Source organism: Danio aesculapii, chromosome 4, assembly GCF_903798145.1.
Source record: "Danio aesculapii chromosome 4, fDanAes4.1, whole genome shotgun sequence".
Taxonomy (NCBI): Eukaryota; Metazoa; Chordata; class Actinopteri; order Cypriniformes; family Danionidae; genus Danio; species Danio aesculapii.
The window spans coordinates 43,336,730-43,353,623 of NC_079438.1; the positions used below are offsets into that span (position 1 = coordinate 43,336,730).

The 16,894-nt window shown below is 33.4% G+C and overlaps 2 long non-coding RNA genes across 2 annotated transcripts; one reads left to right on the forward strand and one right to left on the reverse strand.

Annotated features, from left to right (window-relative positions):
• Positions 1-1,096: 1,096 nt before the first annotated feature.
• On the reverse strand, positions 1,097-6,832 carry LOC130222517 (uncharacterized). The gene is made up of 3 exons (XR_008836496.1): positions 6,756-6,832; positions 3,757-3,803; positions 1,097-1,155 (listed from the first exon to the last, which is right to left on the reverse strand). It is a non-coding gene; the product is annotated as an uncharacterized LOC130222517 (long non-coding RNA).
• A 224-nt stretch (positions 6,833-7,056) lies between these two features.
• Positions 7,057-11,218, forward strand: LOC130222518 (uncharacterized). The gene is made up of 4 exons (XR_008836497.1): positions 7,057-7,191; positions 7,684-7,758; positions 8,220-8,303; positions 10,931-11,218. It is a non-coding gene; the product is annotated as an uncharacterized LOC130222518 (long non-coding RNA).
• The last annotated feature ends 5,676 nt before the right edge of the window (positions 11,219-16,894 follow it).

The following is a 16,894-nucleotide window of genomic DNA, read 5'->3' on the forward strand; positions in this document are numbered from 1 at the left end:
AAGCCAATCTACAGTCACTATGCTCTCCTCAGACTCTGTAGCTCAGCTTATTAAAGTAATGCGTTTTAATCTTGGAGACCCGAGTTCAAACCTCGCTCTTGATGACCTTCATTTGTAATTGTGTTTTCAATTAAATCAAAAGGATTCTCAAATTGGAATCAGTAATCATTGGATTTGACCTCAGGACTCAGAAAACTGTTTGAGAGATCAGCCGAGCAGCTGAGTCTGAGAAACTTTATTTGTGTTTTGGATGGGATTAGATCATTGAATATTTAGTATTATTTCAGTTTTTTTAAATGCACTAGAATTAACACAAGCTTTGTGTGGTTTGAATTGAGTTAATGAGCAAATTAACCAATGAAGCACATGATTGTTCAGCAGTTTTACTGAGGGATTTGTATTTGATCAAACAACTTTTGCACTCAAAGGATTTAAATCCATGACTTTCCTCCTGAAAATCTGTTTAAGGCCACTAGTGCCTTTATGAATTTATCTTGGGTAAATCATCATGTGATTGTTTTAATGTAAACAGTGAAATATGAGCTCACAACACTTTATCACCTGAGCTTGTGCTGTGAACATGTGCTTTGGACAGTTGTGTTTAGAGGTTTTCATCATATGATAGAAAAATATCAGCAGTGGGATATGTACTGTCACACATAAACTTCTTATTTTTAATTAAAAATGTCAGCATTCATGAAACATATTTCTGTTTAAAATGTGCAAACAATCACAAAAATAGTCACCAAAAACCTCATTCATTTCAGCCTGTAATTGATTGAAAATAACTTATACATCACTTTTTTAATCTTCATTTTTACTTGAATAAAGAAAAGAGTTGAGTCAGGAGATTTCTATCAGTGCTGATGAGCTTGATTGATTAGCAGCTTCAGGTGTTTTTAATGAGGCTTGATCTTAAACTGCTCTACAGCTGCAGGATTACACACTCTTCACTTTCTGTCCTCTTGCTGTTTTCATGCAGATACACAAATCATCCACCAGTGGGCACAACATTGACACATGATCAGGTTCATCATTAAATCTTTATTCAAATGATGGTTGTCTGTAGATTGATGTGTAGACGATGTGATGACAATCCTGAGCTTCACATCCTCCTCATCTGAGACACAGAGAAAGATTCAGTCAAACCTGTTACTGGAAGAGAGAAAAACAAGTCAAACAGTGTTGTGTTTTCAAAAACGATTAACAAGTTAAACATGTCTAATATAATATGATAGAGGGTCAGTATGAAAAGGGTGTGTGTATGGTTGCCAAAATAAATGTATAGATTTATATTTATGTAGTTTGATTTCTTATGTTGGAGAAAATATCAGGGGTCACTAACTTTATCAGTTCTTTCAGTTCTTTTATTCCCTTTTGTCTTTTAGCTGAACTGTACCATAAACATGTCCTATAGTGCGACAAAGTAAAAAATAAGAAAAACAACTCTTAATAACATGATTTATCTTAATTGTTGGAATCGTATCTTTAATTAGTGCTAATACTATTTTTTTTCTCCATGACCAAACTTGTTGGACGTTTTCAATATATACAGTACTATGATTGAGACGGTCACACCATAGGAAAGTTTTGACATTTGGCTCAAAAATGGAAAACTTATAACAACATAGCAGTTATTATACACAAAGGAAATCACCATTTACTGCATTTTAAATGATGACAATACTAATTATATTCATGTCATGTGTGACTGTAAAATGCAACGTTATGTAACGTCATTAAAGTCATTTCTTTATTATTTGTTATGATGACAGTGCATCATATTTTATGAGTTATTTATTTTGCAAGATATTAGTATTCTGCTTAAAGTGTCGTGAAGGTGTAAGGACTTCATCCAGAAGAAAAATAAATAAATAACAGGAAATGCTATACTAGAAAATATACTATTTTTCAAAAATGGTAATATTTTTCCTTGAAATATATATATTTAAATTATTAATAATTATTATTGTAATTTATTGTGGTTATTATCATTTACCTTAAACATAATTGTGTGGAAAATGACGTTGTATGAGAATTACCCTCAGACTTAATCTTTAAAGCGGTTTTAAGCTTTTCTAAATCTGTTTTATTGGATATTCTGATAAATAAAAGTCACCTTTTGTTTATTTTATGTTGTTTATATGGTTACACTCATTGGCCACAAGAGGGAGAGGTGGAGCAGCTGTTTGTCATCTGCCTTTGTGCACATTTATCAAATAAAAGGCAAGTTTTATTGAGTCTTAAGTGTCAGCTTTTTTTGTCACTAGCGACTCATCTGTTAGAAAGTACCAGAGTATTTTTCCACCCGCTTCTCCAAGCTTCAGGTTCAGTCTGACAAACATGAAAGTTGAAAACTCGAGTCTACAACACATGCAGATTATTTCACTTTTTATTAATTCAGTGCCACAAGAAGAAGAGTATTACATATTTACAGTTTTCTGAAAGAGAAAAATATAGAAAAATAAATACTTTATAATGAAATTAAACGTTTTCAGATCATTAGGTTTTCAGTGCTTTTTGTTTTGTGATTGTTCTAAAAGATTTCCATATCATTTGAAGTCATTCACAAAATGGGAAAAGTTTGGTTTACATTGAGCCCACTTTTTCTTATGTATATGGTATTTTCCTAATAACACAAACAAATTAAAAATGTTGTGCTTTACAGTTCAACTCATTATCAGAATAAAACAGTACATCAAATAAACTCATTTCTCTATTACTCCATGTTTTTGTTAATAAATAATTTCTAATCTTTCCTAAATTTTCTTGAGTAAATACAATAAAAAAGATGCACTTTTTTATTTTTCTTGACCACAAAATTGACACAAATATGAAATATTAAGTAAGTTTTTTTCCAAAACATGTTTAGCAGGAAAACTTCTGTAGTATTTTGTCAGATTATTGCACTACAGTCCCCGCATATGATGTTACAGTGATGCCACTCAACTGAACAAACTTAACACACACACACTAGAATATCAAGAGTGTCACGCGACTCACCTGTACGTCTAGTTTCCATAAGGTCATTTATCAATGCAAAATTGTTAGCTTAGCACTTTTAAGTACACATTTAAATATGCATTGATTATTATTTAAGCTTGTAATTGTAATTATAAGTATGCCGGCAGTTTGTTTACGAGTTGCTCTCTTGCAGAACTGCCTGTTGAACAGAGTAAAACGTTACCTTTTATTGTCCCCTGTTACTACGGAAGGCGTACGGTGCCAAACATCTTGACGAAACGCGTTTTTTGTTGTTGTCAACACACACTGTTTCTCAGCGGCTTTGTGTGACTTATGAAATTAAAATGAAATGGTGAGAGAAATATAATAGTAAGTAAACCTAATGTATTAATGTATGAAATGTCATTTGCTTTCCATTTATTACAAAAACATTACTGCAATAAACGTTTGGCTTTAACAAACATAACCTGTAATATTAATGAAAAATAAATAAATAAATAAAAATAACCAGCTGAATAAAAAAAGTCAGTAGTCAAATACTGGGAAAAATCTTTGCTACTGTTGCTGATAATGCTAAATGTATAAATCTAACCTAATAATCTTGTACAACACATCAGATTTATTTTTAGTCTCATTCACATTCAATAATTCACTCATAAAACTTTATGTTTTATTATGAGATTTCTGAAGAATTACTCAGTGAAATATTTCTGATGGCTGTTTGTCGCCACCTATTGGTCAAACATATTGTGATTATTAAAAGCACTAGAAAAAAGCCACGGCTGAGTTTACCTGAATAAGTATGGAAGGCAATGTTGCAGGAAGACGCAGAGGTAGATCTGGAGGAGGACATGGACAAAGAAAACTGACCAAATTTGTTAGATGCAATTCAAGCAACCTTGATTGATCATATCGTAAACCATGGACTGACATTTGTGACCTGGAGTCTTTTTTATTAATATTGCGATTTATGTACTTAGACCGTTCAGATTTTCTGCGCAAAATGCATCTTTAGCATGCATGAATTGAATGGTTTTACAATGTGGAGATGTTAATAAATATTTTCATCAGTATGCAGTGCTGGTTTGTGTTTACTGTTTGTTGAATATATGTTCATGTACTTCTAACAAATATATATCAATATATATAATAAGGGGGGGGTGGTTCGAAAGACCTCACTGACAAAGGTCCAGAATTTGTCCCATACACGAGCTCATTTGTCCTATTTTGACTGCTATGCCATATGAATTGTGAAAATAACTCATCAATAAAGGCTTTAAGACCAAGCGGAATCCTGTGTTGGCTGTCAGTACTGAATTTGGCATGGCGTGACTTTCCGTTCTGAAGTTACGTCATACCAAATTCAGCGTCCCAAATTCTGACTGAGGAAAGTTGAAAGTGCTGGCTAGTTCCTTATTTGCCTAATAAATGATAATAGGCTACACTTTCTTTATTTTATTTTAAACTTTAACAGATTTCTATTTTTTTATAATGATATATGTAATAAATTTGTATTTTTAAAATAATTTTTAGTTTTTGTTTATTCTATTGTATTCACAGATCTCTTATTTAAATTCATATTTTCTACAGGGCGCTTTACAATAATATATCTGTGCAAATATTATAATATATCTAACAAAAAAACTGTCCAAAAATGACAAAAACATCAAATAACATATTAGGGCACATCAAGAGAAACAAAACAACATAACATTTAGTTTAATTTAGTGCATTTAAATGTATTATCTTTCTATTTCTCAAGATGCTAAGCGACCATATAACTGATCAATATGACTGCTTGTTTAAATGCACCAAACATATTCGCTATATTCACTGAGAAATGAATACAAATACTCATTTTCAAAAGGGATTGTACTCATTTATGCTGAGCACTGTATAAATCGTGTAGTGTTTTGACAAAATGAGCATTAATTTAAAAATTGTGATTAAGCAATGAAAAAAAAAAAGCTGTATTAGCTGCAGTAAACCTACAGTCACAACTGATCCATGTGTTCTTCTGAAGGTCTGACTGTGAGTTCAGCAATAAAGCAGCATGTAAACAGTCTAAATGAGCCGACAGAGGATATCTACATCAGAATTATGTATCAATACATGCAAACAACCCATACTTATCTATATATACAAGACAGCATACACCAGACAGACTGGTGACCATTTTTGTCTTGTCTTTTATGCATGTTTACACTCAGAGTTTGCCACCGAGTTCATTAACAACAATCATTTTTACCACATCAGTTATAAGCAGATCCAGATGATGAAACTACTAGAGTTATGATGCTGGCATTCTAACCTCACTGATGAAGATATCAATCTTGTGGCAATGTGTTTATCAATACCTGCACTTATAAGAGAAATGAGTGAAATGATTAGATGACATGGGGAAAATATCTTATCTTACAATATAAGCAGATGAGCAAATAAAAAATGCTCATTTTCTCCCCCATTTTCAATACAATAATAAAAATTAAAAGATTATTCCTCTGAACTCTGGATGGCATTTCTCAAGCTGTAGCATGAGTGATCATTTGAGCAGGCCTATGTTATAACTGTCAAATGTCTGTCCAGTATAGGTCTACAATGACAGGTCTATAACTTAAAACAAACATACAATAAAATAGCATATATAGACCTAGAATATAATTAATAATTGCATATTGATCATTAGCATTTACTTCATTTGCATATGACAATGTTTTCTAATGCAATCTTGACTGAAATGTGCAGTAGGCAACTTTATCCAAATGCATCTACCTTTTCAGAATAATGAAAATCATATTAACTTTAAAAACACTTCAATTTCATAACTTTTTAAATGGTTTAAGAGAATGTTAATCTGTCAAAGTTCTTACTGTCCATTAGCAGGTAAATAAGCATTCTGAGTTGTGTAGCTATTTATTATGAAATGCTGCTGTTTTACTGAAGCTGAATGTGTAAGAAGCAGTAGAATCAGAGCGAGAGCAACACATTGCATTTCAAGCTGCACTACATTCCACTCGCTGAGTGTGGACTGAGATGTTTTCTGAAAGCGCAGGGAATCATTTATGAGGACTTTTTAAATGCCATTAAAATGAAATGTATTAGTCTGGACAAAGCTTTGAACTATGAAATATTGCAGGAATCTGAAATAAATCAAGCAGAAATAAAACATTAGTATCTGCATAATGAACAGAGATGCACACTTGAGTCCATTGAGCACTGCAACATTCAGACAACTGAATGCCCTTCTGCTGCTGTCTGCTGTTAAAAGCGCTCAAATATTCACTTTTGCAATAAGTCATCTAACTTACAATTATAAAATAAATTATTAAATTAAAAAAACAGCTGAGAAAAATATTTAGAAATGTTAAAAATGTTTATAATAAAACTTTTATTAATTTAAATTTTCTTCTTGAGAGAAACTTGCGACACTGATGGATGAACTTGATGGAACTTGCATTTCCCCATGCAATCCAAGTCAGCCAGTAAGAGTCTTTTTCCCTCTTTGTGGTTCAGTTCTGTAAGATATACTTCATGTCAAGGAGGAGCTGGAAAATGAGTCGTTTTAAAATAGGCTTTACGAGTCTGCAAATATCATAACATGAAATAAATTATTGACTCTAAACTTAAATAATAAAGATAATTGCGTCAAAAATATATCTTTGAAGCCTAAACAATTGTAAAATACTATATTTGTAGGACCTCTCGTCTCTTCTTCTGTTTGTGTTTATATTTCGGCCATGTGCTCTATGCCTACTACAGTTCAACACATTGGACATTTGATTATTTCTTACCCCTTCAGTTGTGAAGCTGATCATCCGTTAGATTCCATGTTTATCTGCTGCTCGAGACTATTTAAAGAAGATCACAGACTTGATTTAAATATATATAAACTAAAAACGCACCCCGTCTCCAAAACACTTCTAGTTTGTTTTCATGCATTAAAACTACTGACACTGATTCACTTCCGCTCCACTAGGCGGCGTCAGCGGCTTTGACGTTCAGCGTGACTGTGACACCTTTAGAGCCTCATCAACAACATGACACTGATGACAGCCGCCTCGACACGACTGCTTATTATGTTTTAAGGCCATTAAAGTACAGTTACTGCAGATAACAGCTCAGTTACAGTCTCTGTCACTCAACAGCATATATTTCAGCCCATCAATAACGTTAATAACAAACGACACGCTGTGAAGTCAAGCATCAAGCATGTCACTCTGGTCACCTGTAAGTATCCACACATAATTAGTGATTTTCCTCTTTTAAAGTCGTTAGCGTCTATTAGATAGTCAGTTATATTATGTATTATAGTATGTATCAGTCATAAATTGTATTTAAATAATTATTGACTTGTCGAATAGGTGTTTTTATTTGTTTGCTGGAGTATGGTGATGCTGCTCTTTCCTTGTCAGTCATTCTCTGTTCAAATATAACTTTAACCCAGGAGAAATAGATATTTATAATGAAATGTGTATGAAGGCAGTCTCACCTTTATGAAGGTTTCACAAAGACTGTTTACATGTTGCTCTCTTGATGAACTTCCTGTTATTGTCATGTGAATTTAGGATGGAGATTTTTCTAAAGCTTATTAGGTAGAACAAATAAGCTGTTGTGTTTTCACTAACCTAAAGTAGTGTTGTGTTGAGCATGTCAGATGACAGAGTAAATAGAACTTTGATATGAAGTGTTTTTAAAAGTTTATTTGTCTTTCCTTTACAGAATAAAGGGTGTTTGGTCCAGCAGAAGCATGTGGTCAGACATTGACTGTAATGATGGACATCTGCTGAGTGACAGGTAATGCATAAGTATTTGTCTGTAAGATTAACATTGTTATTTAATAAAAGCGATACGCTGCTAACACAAAGTGCACAAGCGATGCAAAATAAAATTCTAGAATTTAAGTTAAACTTTGAACAAATTTTAAAGTGAGTTGATATAAATCATCCTTTGTATAGGGGAAGTGCAAACCCTTGCTTATGTAAGAGATAACGCACATCTAGGCAGTTCCTAATCCTCAGTCTTTTTTTCTGTAACTATTCACAAAGATGTGTTGTATTTTAAATAATTTTCTAATTGAATAGTTTTGTAATGTATTACATTTAAAAATTCTGATTGCCACTATAGTAGTGAAGTGCAATATTTTTCTGCTGTATTTGTTTCACACTGTAGTTTAGGTATTCTTACACTCGTGTCTTTGCACCATGTCAGGCTGTGTAATGTGGTCTAACTTCAGTTTTGTCTTTTTCTTTATGCAGAATTAATTTAGAACACTTTATAGTGTGATTTCTGGACCAACACAAGATCCATTTCCCCATTCTCTGTTGATTCTGTCACTGCTGGTGAGTCTATTTATGTCTGTTGAGTGTTTTTGAAATGTTTTGACTTTTTTAGGATTTTAATTAGAATTAATTTTTTTTTTTAATAAATAAAATCATTATTTTTTTTTTTTGTAACTGCATGATCGTGCGTGATCTTTAAATATAACAACCGAACAGTTGTTAGTGTGAGATCCTGGTGGCCTAGTGGTCAGTGCTCATGGTGTGAGAGCAAAACTGATCACACGAGACTGGGGTTCGAAACACCACGGTGATACCAAATTTTTTATTTTTGTCAAAAAAAAATGATTTTTAAAAAAAAAAAGTTTTTTTTTCCCCTCTTTGCCACACCTCTCGCTCCGGTCCGCCTTTCTCTGATCCGCCCTCCTCTCCTCTGGTCCTCTCCTCCTCTCTGGTCCGCCCCTTTCTCTTTCAGCCCTCCTCTACTCAGTCCGGCCTTCCTCATGCATCTCTGTTTTACCACCGCAGGTTTATCCGCCACTGTCATTTGTGTAACCGCTCCAGGTGAACTCTTGCTCTGGTCCGTGTTTCACTTCATGCTCTGGTCCGTGTTTCACATTGTGCTCAGTTGTCCTTGAGCTTCAGGTACTTGCCCTCTTGTTTGTCTTACCGCCCCAGGTAGGTTCTTAGGTGGGATTCGAACCCATGTCTCAACCGTCACCTTGTCCGCAACCAACGGTGTTTAGCCACTAGTGCCATCGTAGCTTACACGCTGAGAACTGGTGTTTGGCGCATGTTGGTGGGTTTTTTTGATGACAACAATATGCAATAGTGGGATTTGAACCCAGGACTCCAAGAGGAAAGGCTAATGCTTTACCAACTGAGCCACTGAGTCAGGCCAGAGGGGTGTGTTTTCCGGGTGGAATATAAAGAGTGTTTCCTGACAAATCGGAAAAAGACGTAATATTTGGGGTTTGAACCCACATCTTTACTGCATCAGACACTCCAGTCTATGTTTTTAACCACTACACCACTGTGGCTTGTGTTGAGTGTGTGTTATGTATGCTGTGTATTGATATTTATTCTAGTAGTGTTGAAAATTTTCACTAATTTCGGCATAATTAGGGTTTGAACCCAGGACTCCCACATTAAAACACAGCGTTTTAATCATTTGAGCCACTGAGCCAGACGAGTAGGAAAGTGTTTTTGACAGGGTGACATTGAGATCTTTTGCACTTTATCAATAAAAAAACATTTTGTGCTAATTTTGAATAAGCAGGATTTGAACCCACGACCCCAAAGTTAAAACATAGTGTTTAATAACTGAGCCACTGAGTTAGACGAGCAAAGATGTGTTTTGACAGGGTGACATTGAGATCTTTTGCTGTTTACTGCTAAAAAACGTTTTGCACTGATTTCAGCATAAGCAGGATTTGAACCCTTGACCTTAAAGTTAAACCACAAAGTTTTTACCAGCTGAGCCACTGAGTCTGAGATCACACATCATGTTTTAATTCAGAAAATTGATACAAAGCACTCAATTTAGAAATTAAGATCAGCAACAGCAGGATTTGAACCCAGGACTCTCAGATTGAAGCGCAGAGGTTTAGTCAACTGAGCTACTGAAACCAAGGACTGCTAGTGTGCTTTGAAGTATTTGTATGTAGTGATGTTTCTGTCCAAAAATATGATGCAAAATGTGCAATAAAAGCCAATCTACAGTCACTATGCTCTCCTCAGACTCTGTAGCTCAGCTTATTAAAGTAATGCGTTTTAATCTTGGAGACCCGAGTTCAAACCTCGCTCTTGATGACCTTCATTTGTAATTGTGTTTTCAATTAAATCAAAAGGATTCTCAAATTGGAATCAGTAATCATTGGATTTGACCTCAGGACTCAGAAAACTGTTTGAGAGATCAGCCGAGCAGCTGAGTCTGAGAAACTTTATTTGTGTTTTGGATGGGATTAGATCATTGAATATTTAGTATTATTTCAGTTTTTTTAAATGCACTAGAATTAACACAAGCTTTGTGTGGTTTGAATTGAGTTAATGAGCAAATTAACCAATGAAGCACATGATTGTTCAGCAGTTTTACTGAGGGATTTGTATTTGATCAAACAACTTTTGCACTCAAAGGATTTAAATCCATGACTTTCCTCCTGAAAATCTGTTTAAGGCCACTAGTGCCTTTATGAATTTATCTTGGGTAAATCATCATGTGATTGTTTTAATGTAAACAGTGAAATATGAGCTCACAACACTTTATCACCTGAGCTTGTGCTGTGAACATGTGCTTTGGACAGTTGTGTTTAGAGGTTTTCATCATATGATAGAAAAATATCAGCAGTGGGATATGTACTGTCACACATAAACTTCTTATTTTTTAATTAAAAATGTCAGCATTCATGAAACATATTTCTGTTTAAAATGTGCAAACAATCACAAAAATAGTCACCAAAAACCTCATTCATTTCAGCCTGTAATTGATTGAAAATAACTTATACATCACTTTTTTAATCTTCTTTTTTACTTGAATAAAGAAAAGAGTTGAGTCAGGAGATTTCTATCAGTGCTGATGAGCTTGATTGATTAGCAGCTTCAGGTGTTTTAATGAGGCTTGATCTTAAACTGCTCTACAGCTGCAGGATTACACACTCTTCACTTTCTGTCCTCTTGCTGTTTTCATGCAGATACACAAATCATCCACCAGTGGGCACAACATTGACACATTGATCAGGCTTTCATCATTAAATCTTTATTCAAATGAGATGTTTGTCTGTAGATTGATGTGTAGACGATGTGATGACCAATCCTGAGCTTCACATCCTCCTCATCTGAGACACAGAGAAAGATTCAGTCAAACCTGTTACTGGAAGAGAAGAATAAGTCAAACAGTGTTGTGTTTTCAAAACGATTAACAAGTTAAACATGTCTAATATAATATGATACAGGGTCAGTATGAAAAGGGTGTGTGTATGGTTGCCAAAATAAATGTATAGATTATATTTATGTAGTTTGATTTCTTATGTTGGAGAAAATATCAGGGGTCACTAACTTTATCAGTTCTTTCAGTTCTTTTATTCCCTTTTGTCTTTTAGCTGAACTGTACCATAAACATGTCCTATAGTGCGACAAAGTAAAAAATAAGAAAAACAACTCTTAATAACATGATTTATCTTAATTGTTGGAATCGTATCTTTAATTAGTGCTAATACTTTTTTTTCTCCATGACCAAACTTGTTGGACGTTTTCAATATATACAGTACTATGATTGAGACGGTCACACCATAGGAAAGTTTTGACATTTGGCTCAAAAATGGAAAACTTATAACAACATAGCAGTTATTATACACAAAGGAAATCACCATTTACTGCATTTTAAATGATGACAATACTAATTATATTCATGTCATGTGTGACTGTAAAATGCAACGTTATGTAACGTCATATTAAACTCATTTCTTTATTATTTGTTATGATGACAGTGCATCATATTTTATGAGTTATTTATTTTGCAAGATATTAGTATTCTGCTTAAAGTGTCGTTGAAGGTGTAAGGACTTCATCCAGAAGAAAAAATAAATAAATAACAGGAAATGCTATACTAGAAAATATACTATTTTTCAAAAATGGTAATATTTTCCTTGAAATATATATTTAAATTATTTAATTATTATTGTAATTTATTGTGGTTATTATCATTTACCTTAAACATAATTGTGTGGAAAATGACGTTGTATGAGAATTACCCTCAGACTTAATCTTTAAAGCGGTTTAAGCTTTTCTAAATCTGTTTTATTGGATATTCTGATAAATAAAAGTCACCTTTTGTTTATTTTATGTTGTTATATGGTTACACTCATTGGCCACAAGAGGGAGAGGTGGAGCAGCTGTTTGTCATCTGCCTTGTGCACATTTATCAAATAAAAGGCAAGTTTTATTGAGTCTTAAGTGTCAGCTTTTTTTGTCACTAGCGACTCATCTGTTAGAAAGTACCAGAGTATTTTTCCACCCGCTTCTCCAAGCTTCAGGTTCAGTCTGACAAACATGAAAGTTGAAAACTCGAGTCTACAACACATGCAGATTATTTCACTTTTTTTTAATTCAGTGCCACAAGAAGAAGAGGTATTACATATTTACAGTTTTCTGAAAGAGAAAAATATAGAAAAATAAATACTTTTACATGAAATTAAACGTTTTCAGATCATTAGGTTTTCAGTGCTTTTTGTTTTTGTGATTGTTCTAGAAGATTTCCATATCATTTGAAGTCATTCACAAAATGGGAAAAGTTTGGGTTACATTGAGCCCACTTTTTTCTTATGTATATGGTATTTTCATAATAACACAAACAATTAAAAATGTTGTGCTTTACAGTTCAACTTCTCATTATCAGAATAAAACAGTACATCAAATAAACTCATTTCTCTATTATACTTCATGTTTTTGTTAATAAATAATTTCTAATCTTTCCTAAATTTTCTTGAGTAAATACAATAAAAAAGATGCACATTTTTTTTATTTTTTCTTGACCAAAAAATTAACACAAATATGAAATATTAAGTTTGAATTTTCCAAAACATGTTTAGCAGGAAAACTTCTGTAGTATTTTGTCAGATTATTGCACTACAGTCCCCGCATATGATGTTACAGTGATGCCACTCAACTGAACAAACTTAACACACCACACTAGAATATCAAGAGTGTCACGCGACTCACCTGTACGTTCCATAAGGTCATTTATCAATGCAAAATTGTTAGCTTAGCACTTTTAAGTACACATTTAAATATGCCTTGATTATTATTTAAGCTTGTAATTGTAATTATAAGTATGCCGGCAGTTTGTTTATGAGTTGCTCTCTTGTGGAACTACCTGTTGAATAGACCTTTTATTGTCCCCCTGTTACTACGGAAGGCCGTTACGGTGCCAAACATCTTGACGAAACGCGTTTTTTTGTTGTTGTCAACACACACTGTTTCTCAGCGGCTTTGTGTGACTTTTGAAATGAAAATGAAATGGTGAGAGAAATATAATCGTAAGTAAACCTAATGTATTAATGTATGAAATGTCATTTGCTTTCCATTTATTACAAAACATTACTGCAATAAACATTTGGCTTTTAACAAACATAACCTGTAATATTAATGAAAAATAAATAAATAAAATAAAAATAACCAGCTGAATAAAAAAGTTTCAGTAGTCAAATACTGGGAAAAATCTTTGCTACTGTTGCTGATAATGCTAAATGTATAAATCTAACCTAATAATCTTGTACAACACATCAGATTTATTTTTAGTCTCATTCACTGATTCAATAATTCACTCATAAAACTTTATGTTTTATTATGAGATTTCTGAAGAATTACTCAGTGAAATATTTCTGATGGCTGTTTGTCGCCACCTATTGGTCAAACATATTGTGATTATTAAAAGCACTAGAAAAAAGCCACGGCTTGAGTTTACCTGAATAAGTATGGAAGGCAATGATGCAGGAAAGACGCAGAGGTAGATCTGGAGGAGGACATGGACAAAGAAAACTGACCAATTTGTTTAAATGCAATTCAAGCAACCTTGATTGATCATATCATAAACCATGGACTGACATTTGTGACCTGGAGTCTTTTTTATTAATATTGCAATTTATGTACTTGGACCGTTCAGATTTTCTGCGCAAAATGCATCTTTAGCATGCATGAATTGAATGGTTTTTACAATGTGGAGATGTTAATAAATATTTTCATCAGTATGCAGTGCTGGTTTTGTGTTTACTGTTTGTTGAATATATGTTCATGTACTTCTAACAAAATATATATCAATATATATGTCCACAATACAGGACCATAGCCAGGGGGGGGGGGGGGGGGGGGGGGTTGGGGGGGGGTTGGGGGGGTTGGGTGGTTCGAAAGACCTCACTGACAAAGGTCCAGAATTTGTCCCATACACGAGCTCATTTGTCCTATTTTGACTGCTATGCCATAATGAATTGTGAAAATAAACTCATCAATAAAGGCTTTAAGACCAAGCGGAATCCTGTGTTGGCTGTCAGTACTGAATTTGGCATGGGTCGTGACTTTCCGTTCTGAAGTTACGTCATACCAAATTCAGCGTCCCAAATTCTGACTGAGGAAAGTTGAAAGTGCTGGCTAGTTCCTTATTTGCCTAATAAATGATAATAGGCTACACTTTCTTTATTTTATTTTAAACTTTAACAGATTTCTATTTTTTTATAATGAATATGTAATAAATTTGTGCTTTCAAAATAATTTTTAGTATTTTTGTTTATTCTATTGTATTCCACAGATCTCTTATTTAAATTCATATTTTCTACAGGGCGCTTTACAATAATATATCTGTGCAAATATTATAATATCTAACAAAAAAACTGTCCAAAAAATGACAAAAACATCAAATAACATATTAGGGCACATCAAGAGAAACAAAACAATATAACATTTAGTTTTAATTTAGTGCATTTAAATGTATTATCTTTCTATTTCTCAAGATGCTAAGCGACCATATAACTGATCAATATGACTGCTTGTTTAAATGCACCAAACATATTAGCTATATTCACTGAGAAAATGAATACAAATACTCATTTTCAAAAGGGATTGTCCTCATTTATGCTGAGCACTGTATAAATCGTGTAGTGTTTGACAAATGAGCATTAATTTAAAAATTGTGATTAAGCAATGATAAAAAAAAAAGCTGTATTAGCTGCAGTAAACCTACAGTCACAACTGATCCATGTGTTCTTCTGAAGGTCTGACTGTGAGTTCAGCAATAAAGCAGCATGTAAACAGTCTAAATGAGCCGACAGAGGATATCTACATCAGAATTATGTATCAATACATGCAAACAACCCATACTTATCTATATATACAAGACAGCATACACCAGACAGACTGCTGACCATTTTTGTCTTGTCTTTTATGCATGTTTACACTCGGAGTTTGCCACCGAGTTCATTAACAACAATCATTTTATACCACATCAGTTATAAGCAGATCCAGATGATGAAACTACTAGAGTTATGATGCTGGCATTCTAACCTCACTGATGAAGATATCAATCTTGTGGCAATGTGTTTATCAATACGCTGCACTTATAAGAGAAATGAGTGAAATGATTAGATGACATGGGGAAAATATCTTATCTTACAATATAAGCAGATGAGCAAATAAAAAAAGGCTCATTTTCTCCCCCCATTTTCAATACAATAATAATAATTAAAAGATTATTCCTCTGAACTCTGGATGGCATTTCTCAAGCTGTAGCATTGAGTGATCATTTGAGCAGGCCTATGCTATAACTGTCAAATGTCTGTCCAGTATAGGTCTACAATGACAGGTCTATAACTATAAAACAACATTCAATAAATAGCATATATAGACCTAGAATATAATTAATAATTGCATATTGATCATTAGCATTTACTTCATTTGCATATGACAATGTTTTCTCAATGAAATCTTGACTGAAATGTGCAGTAGGCAACTTTATCCAAATGCATCTACCTTTTGAGAATAATGAAAATCATATTAACTTTAAAAAACACTTCAATTTCATAACTTTTAAATGGTTTAAGAGAATGTTAATCTGTCAAAGTTCTTACTGTCCATTAGCAGTTAAATAAGCATTCTGAGTTGTGTAGCTATTTATTATGAAATGCTGCTGTTTTACTGAAGCTGAATGTGTAAGAAGCAGTAGATAGAATCAGAGCGAGAGCAACACATTGCATTTCAAGCTGCACTACATTCCACTCGCTGAGTGTGGACTGAGATGTTTTCTGAAAGCGCAGGGAATCATTTATGAGGACTTTTTAAATGCCATTAAAATGAAATGTATTAGTCTGGACAAAGCTTTGAACTATGAAATATTGCAGGAATCTGAAATAAATCAAGCAGAAATAAAACATTAGTATCTGCATAATGAACAGAGATGCACACATGATTCCATTGAGCACTGCAACATTCAGACAACTGAATGCCCTTCTGCTGCTGTCTGCTGTTAAAAGTGCTCAAATATTCCACTTTTGCAATAAGTCATCTAACTTACAATTATAAAATAAATTATTAAATTATTAAAAAAAACAGCTGAGAAAATATTTAGAAATGTTAAAATGTGTTTATAATAAAACTTTTATTAATTTAAATTTTCTTCTTGAGGAGAAACTTGCGACACTGATGGATGAACTTGATGGAACTTGCATTTCCCCATGCAATCCAAGTCAGCCAGTAAGAGTCTTTTTTCCCTCTTTGTGGTTCAGTTCTGTAAGATATACTTCATGTCCACAAGGAGGAGCTGGGAAAATGAGTCGTTTTAAAATAGGCTTTACGAGTCTGCAAATATCATAACATGAAATAAATTATTGACTCTAAACTTAAATAATAAAGATAATATGCGTCAAAAATATCTTTGAAGCATGAACAAATTGTAAAATACTATATTTGTAGGACCTCTCGTCTCTTCTTCTGTTTGTGTTTATATTTCGGCCATGTGCTCTATGCCTACTACAGTTCAACACATTGGACATTTGATTATTTCTTACCCCTTCAGTTGTGAAGCTGATCATCCGTTAGATTCCATGTTTATCTGCTGCTCGAGACTATTTAAAGAAGATCACAGACTTGATTTTAAATATATGTAACTAAAA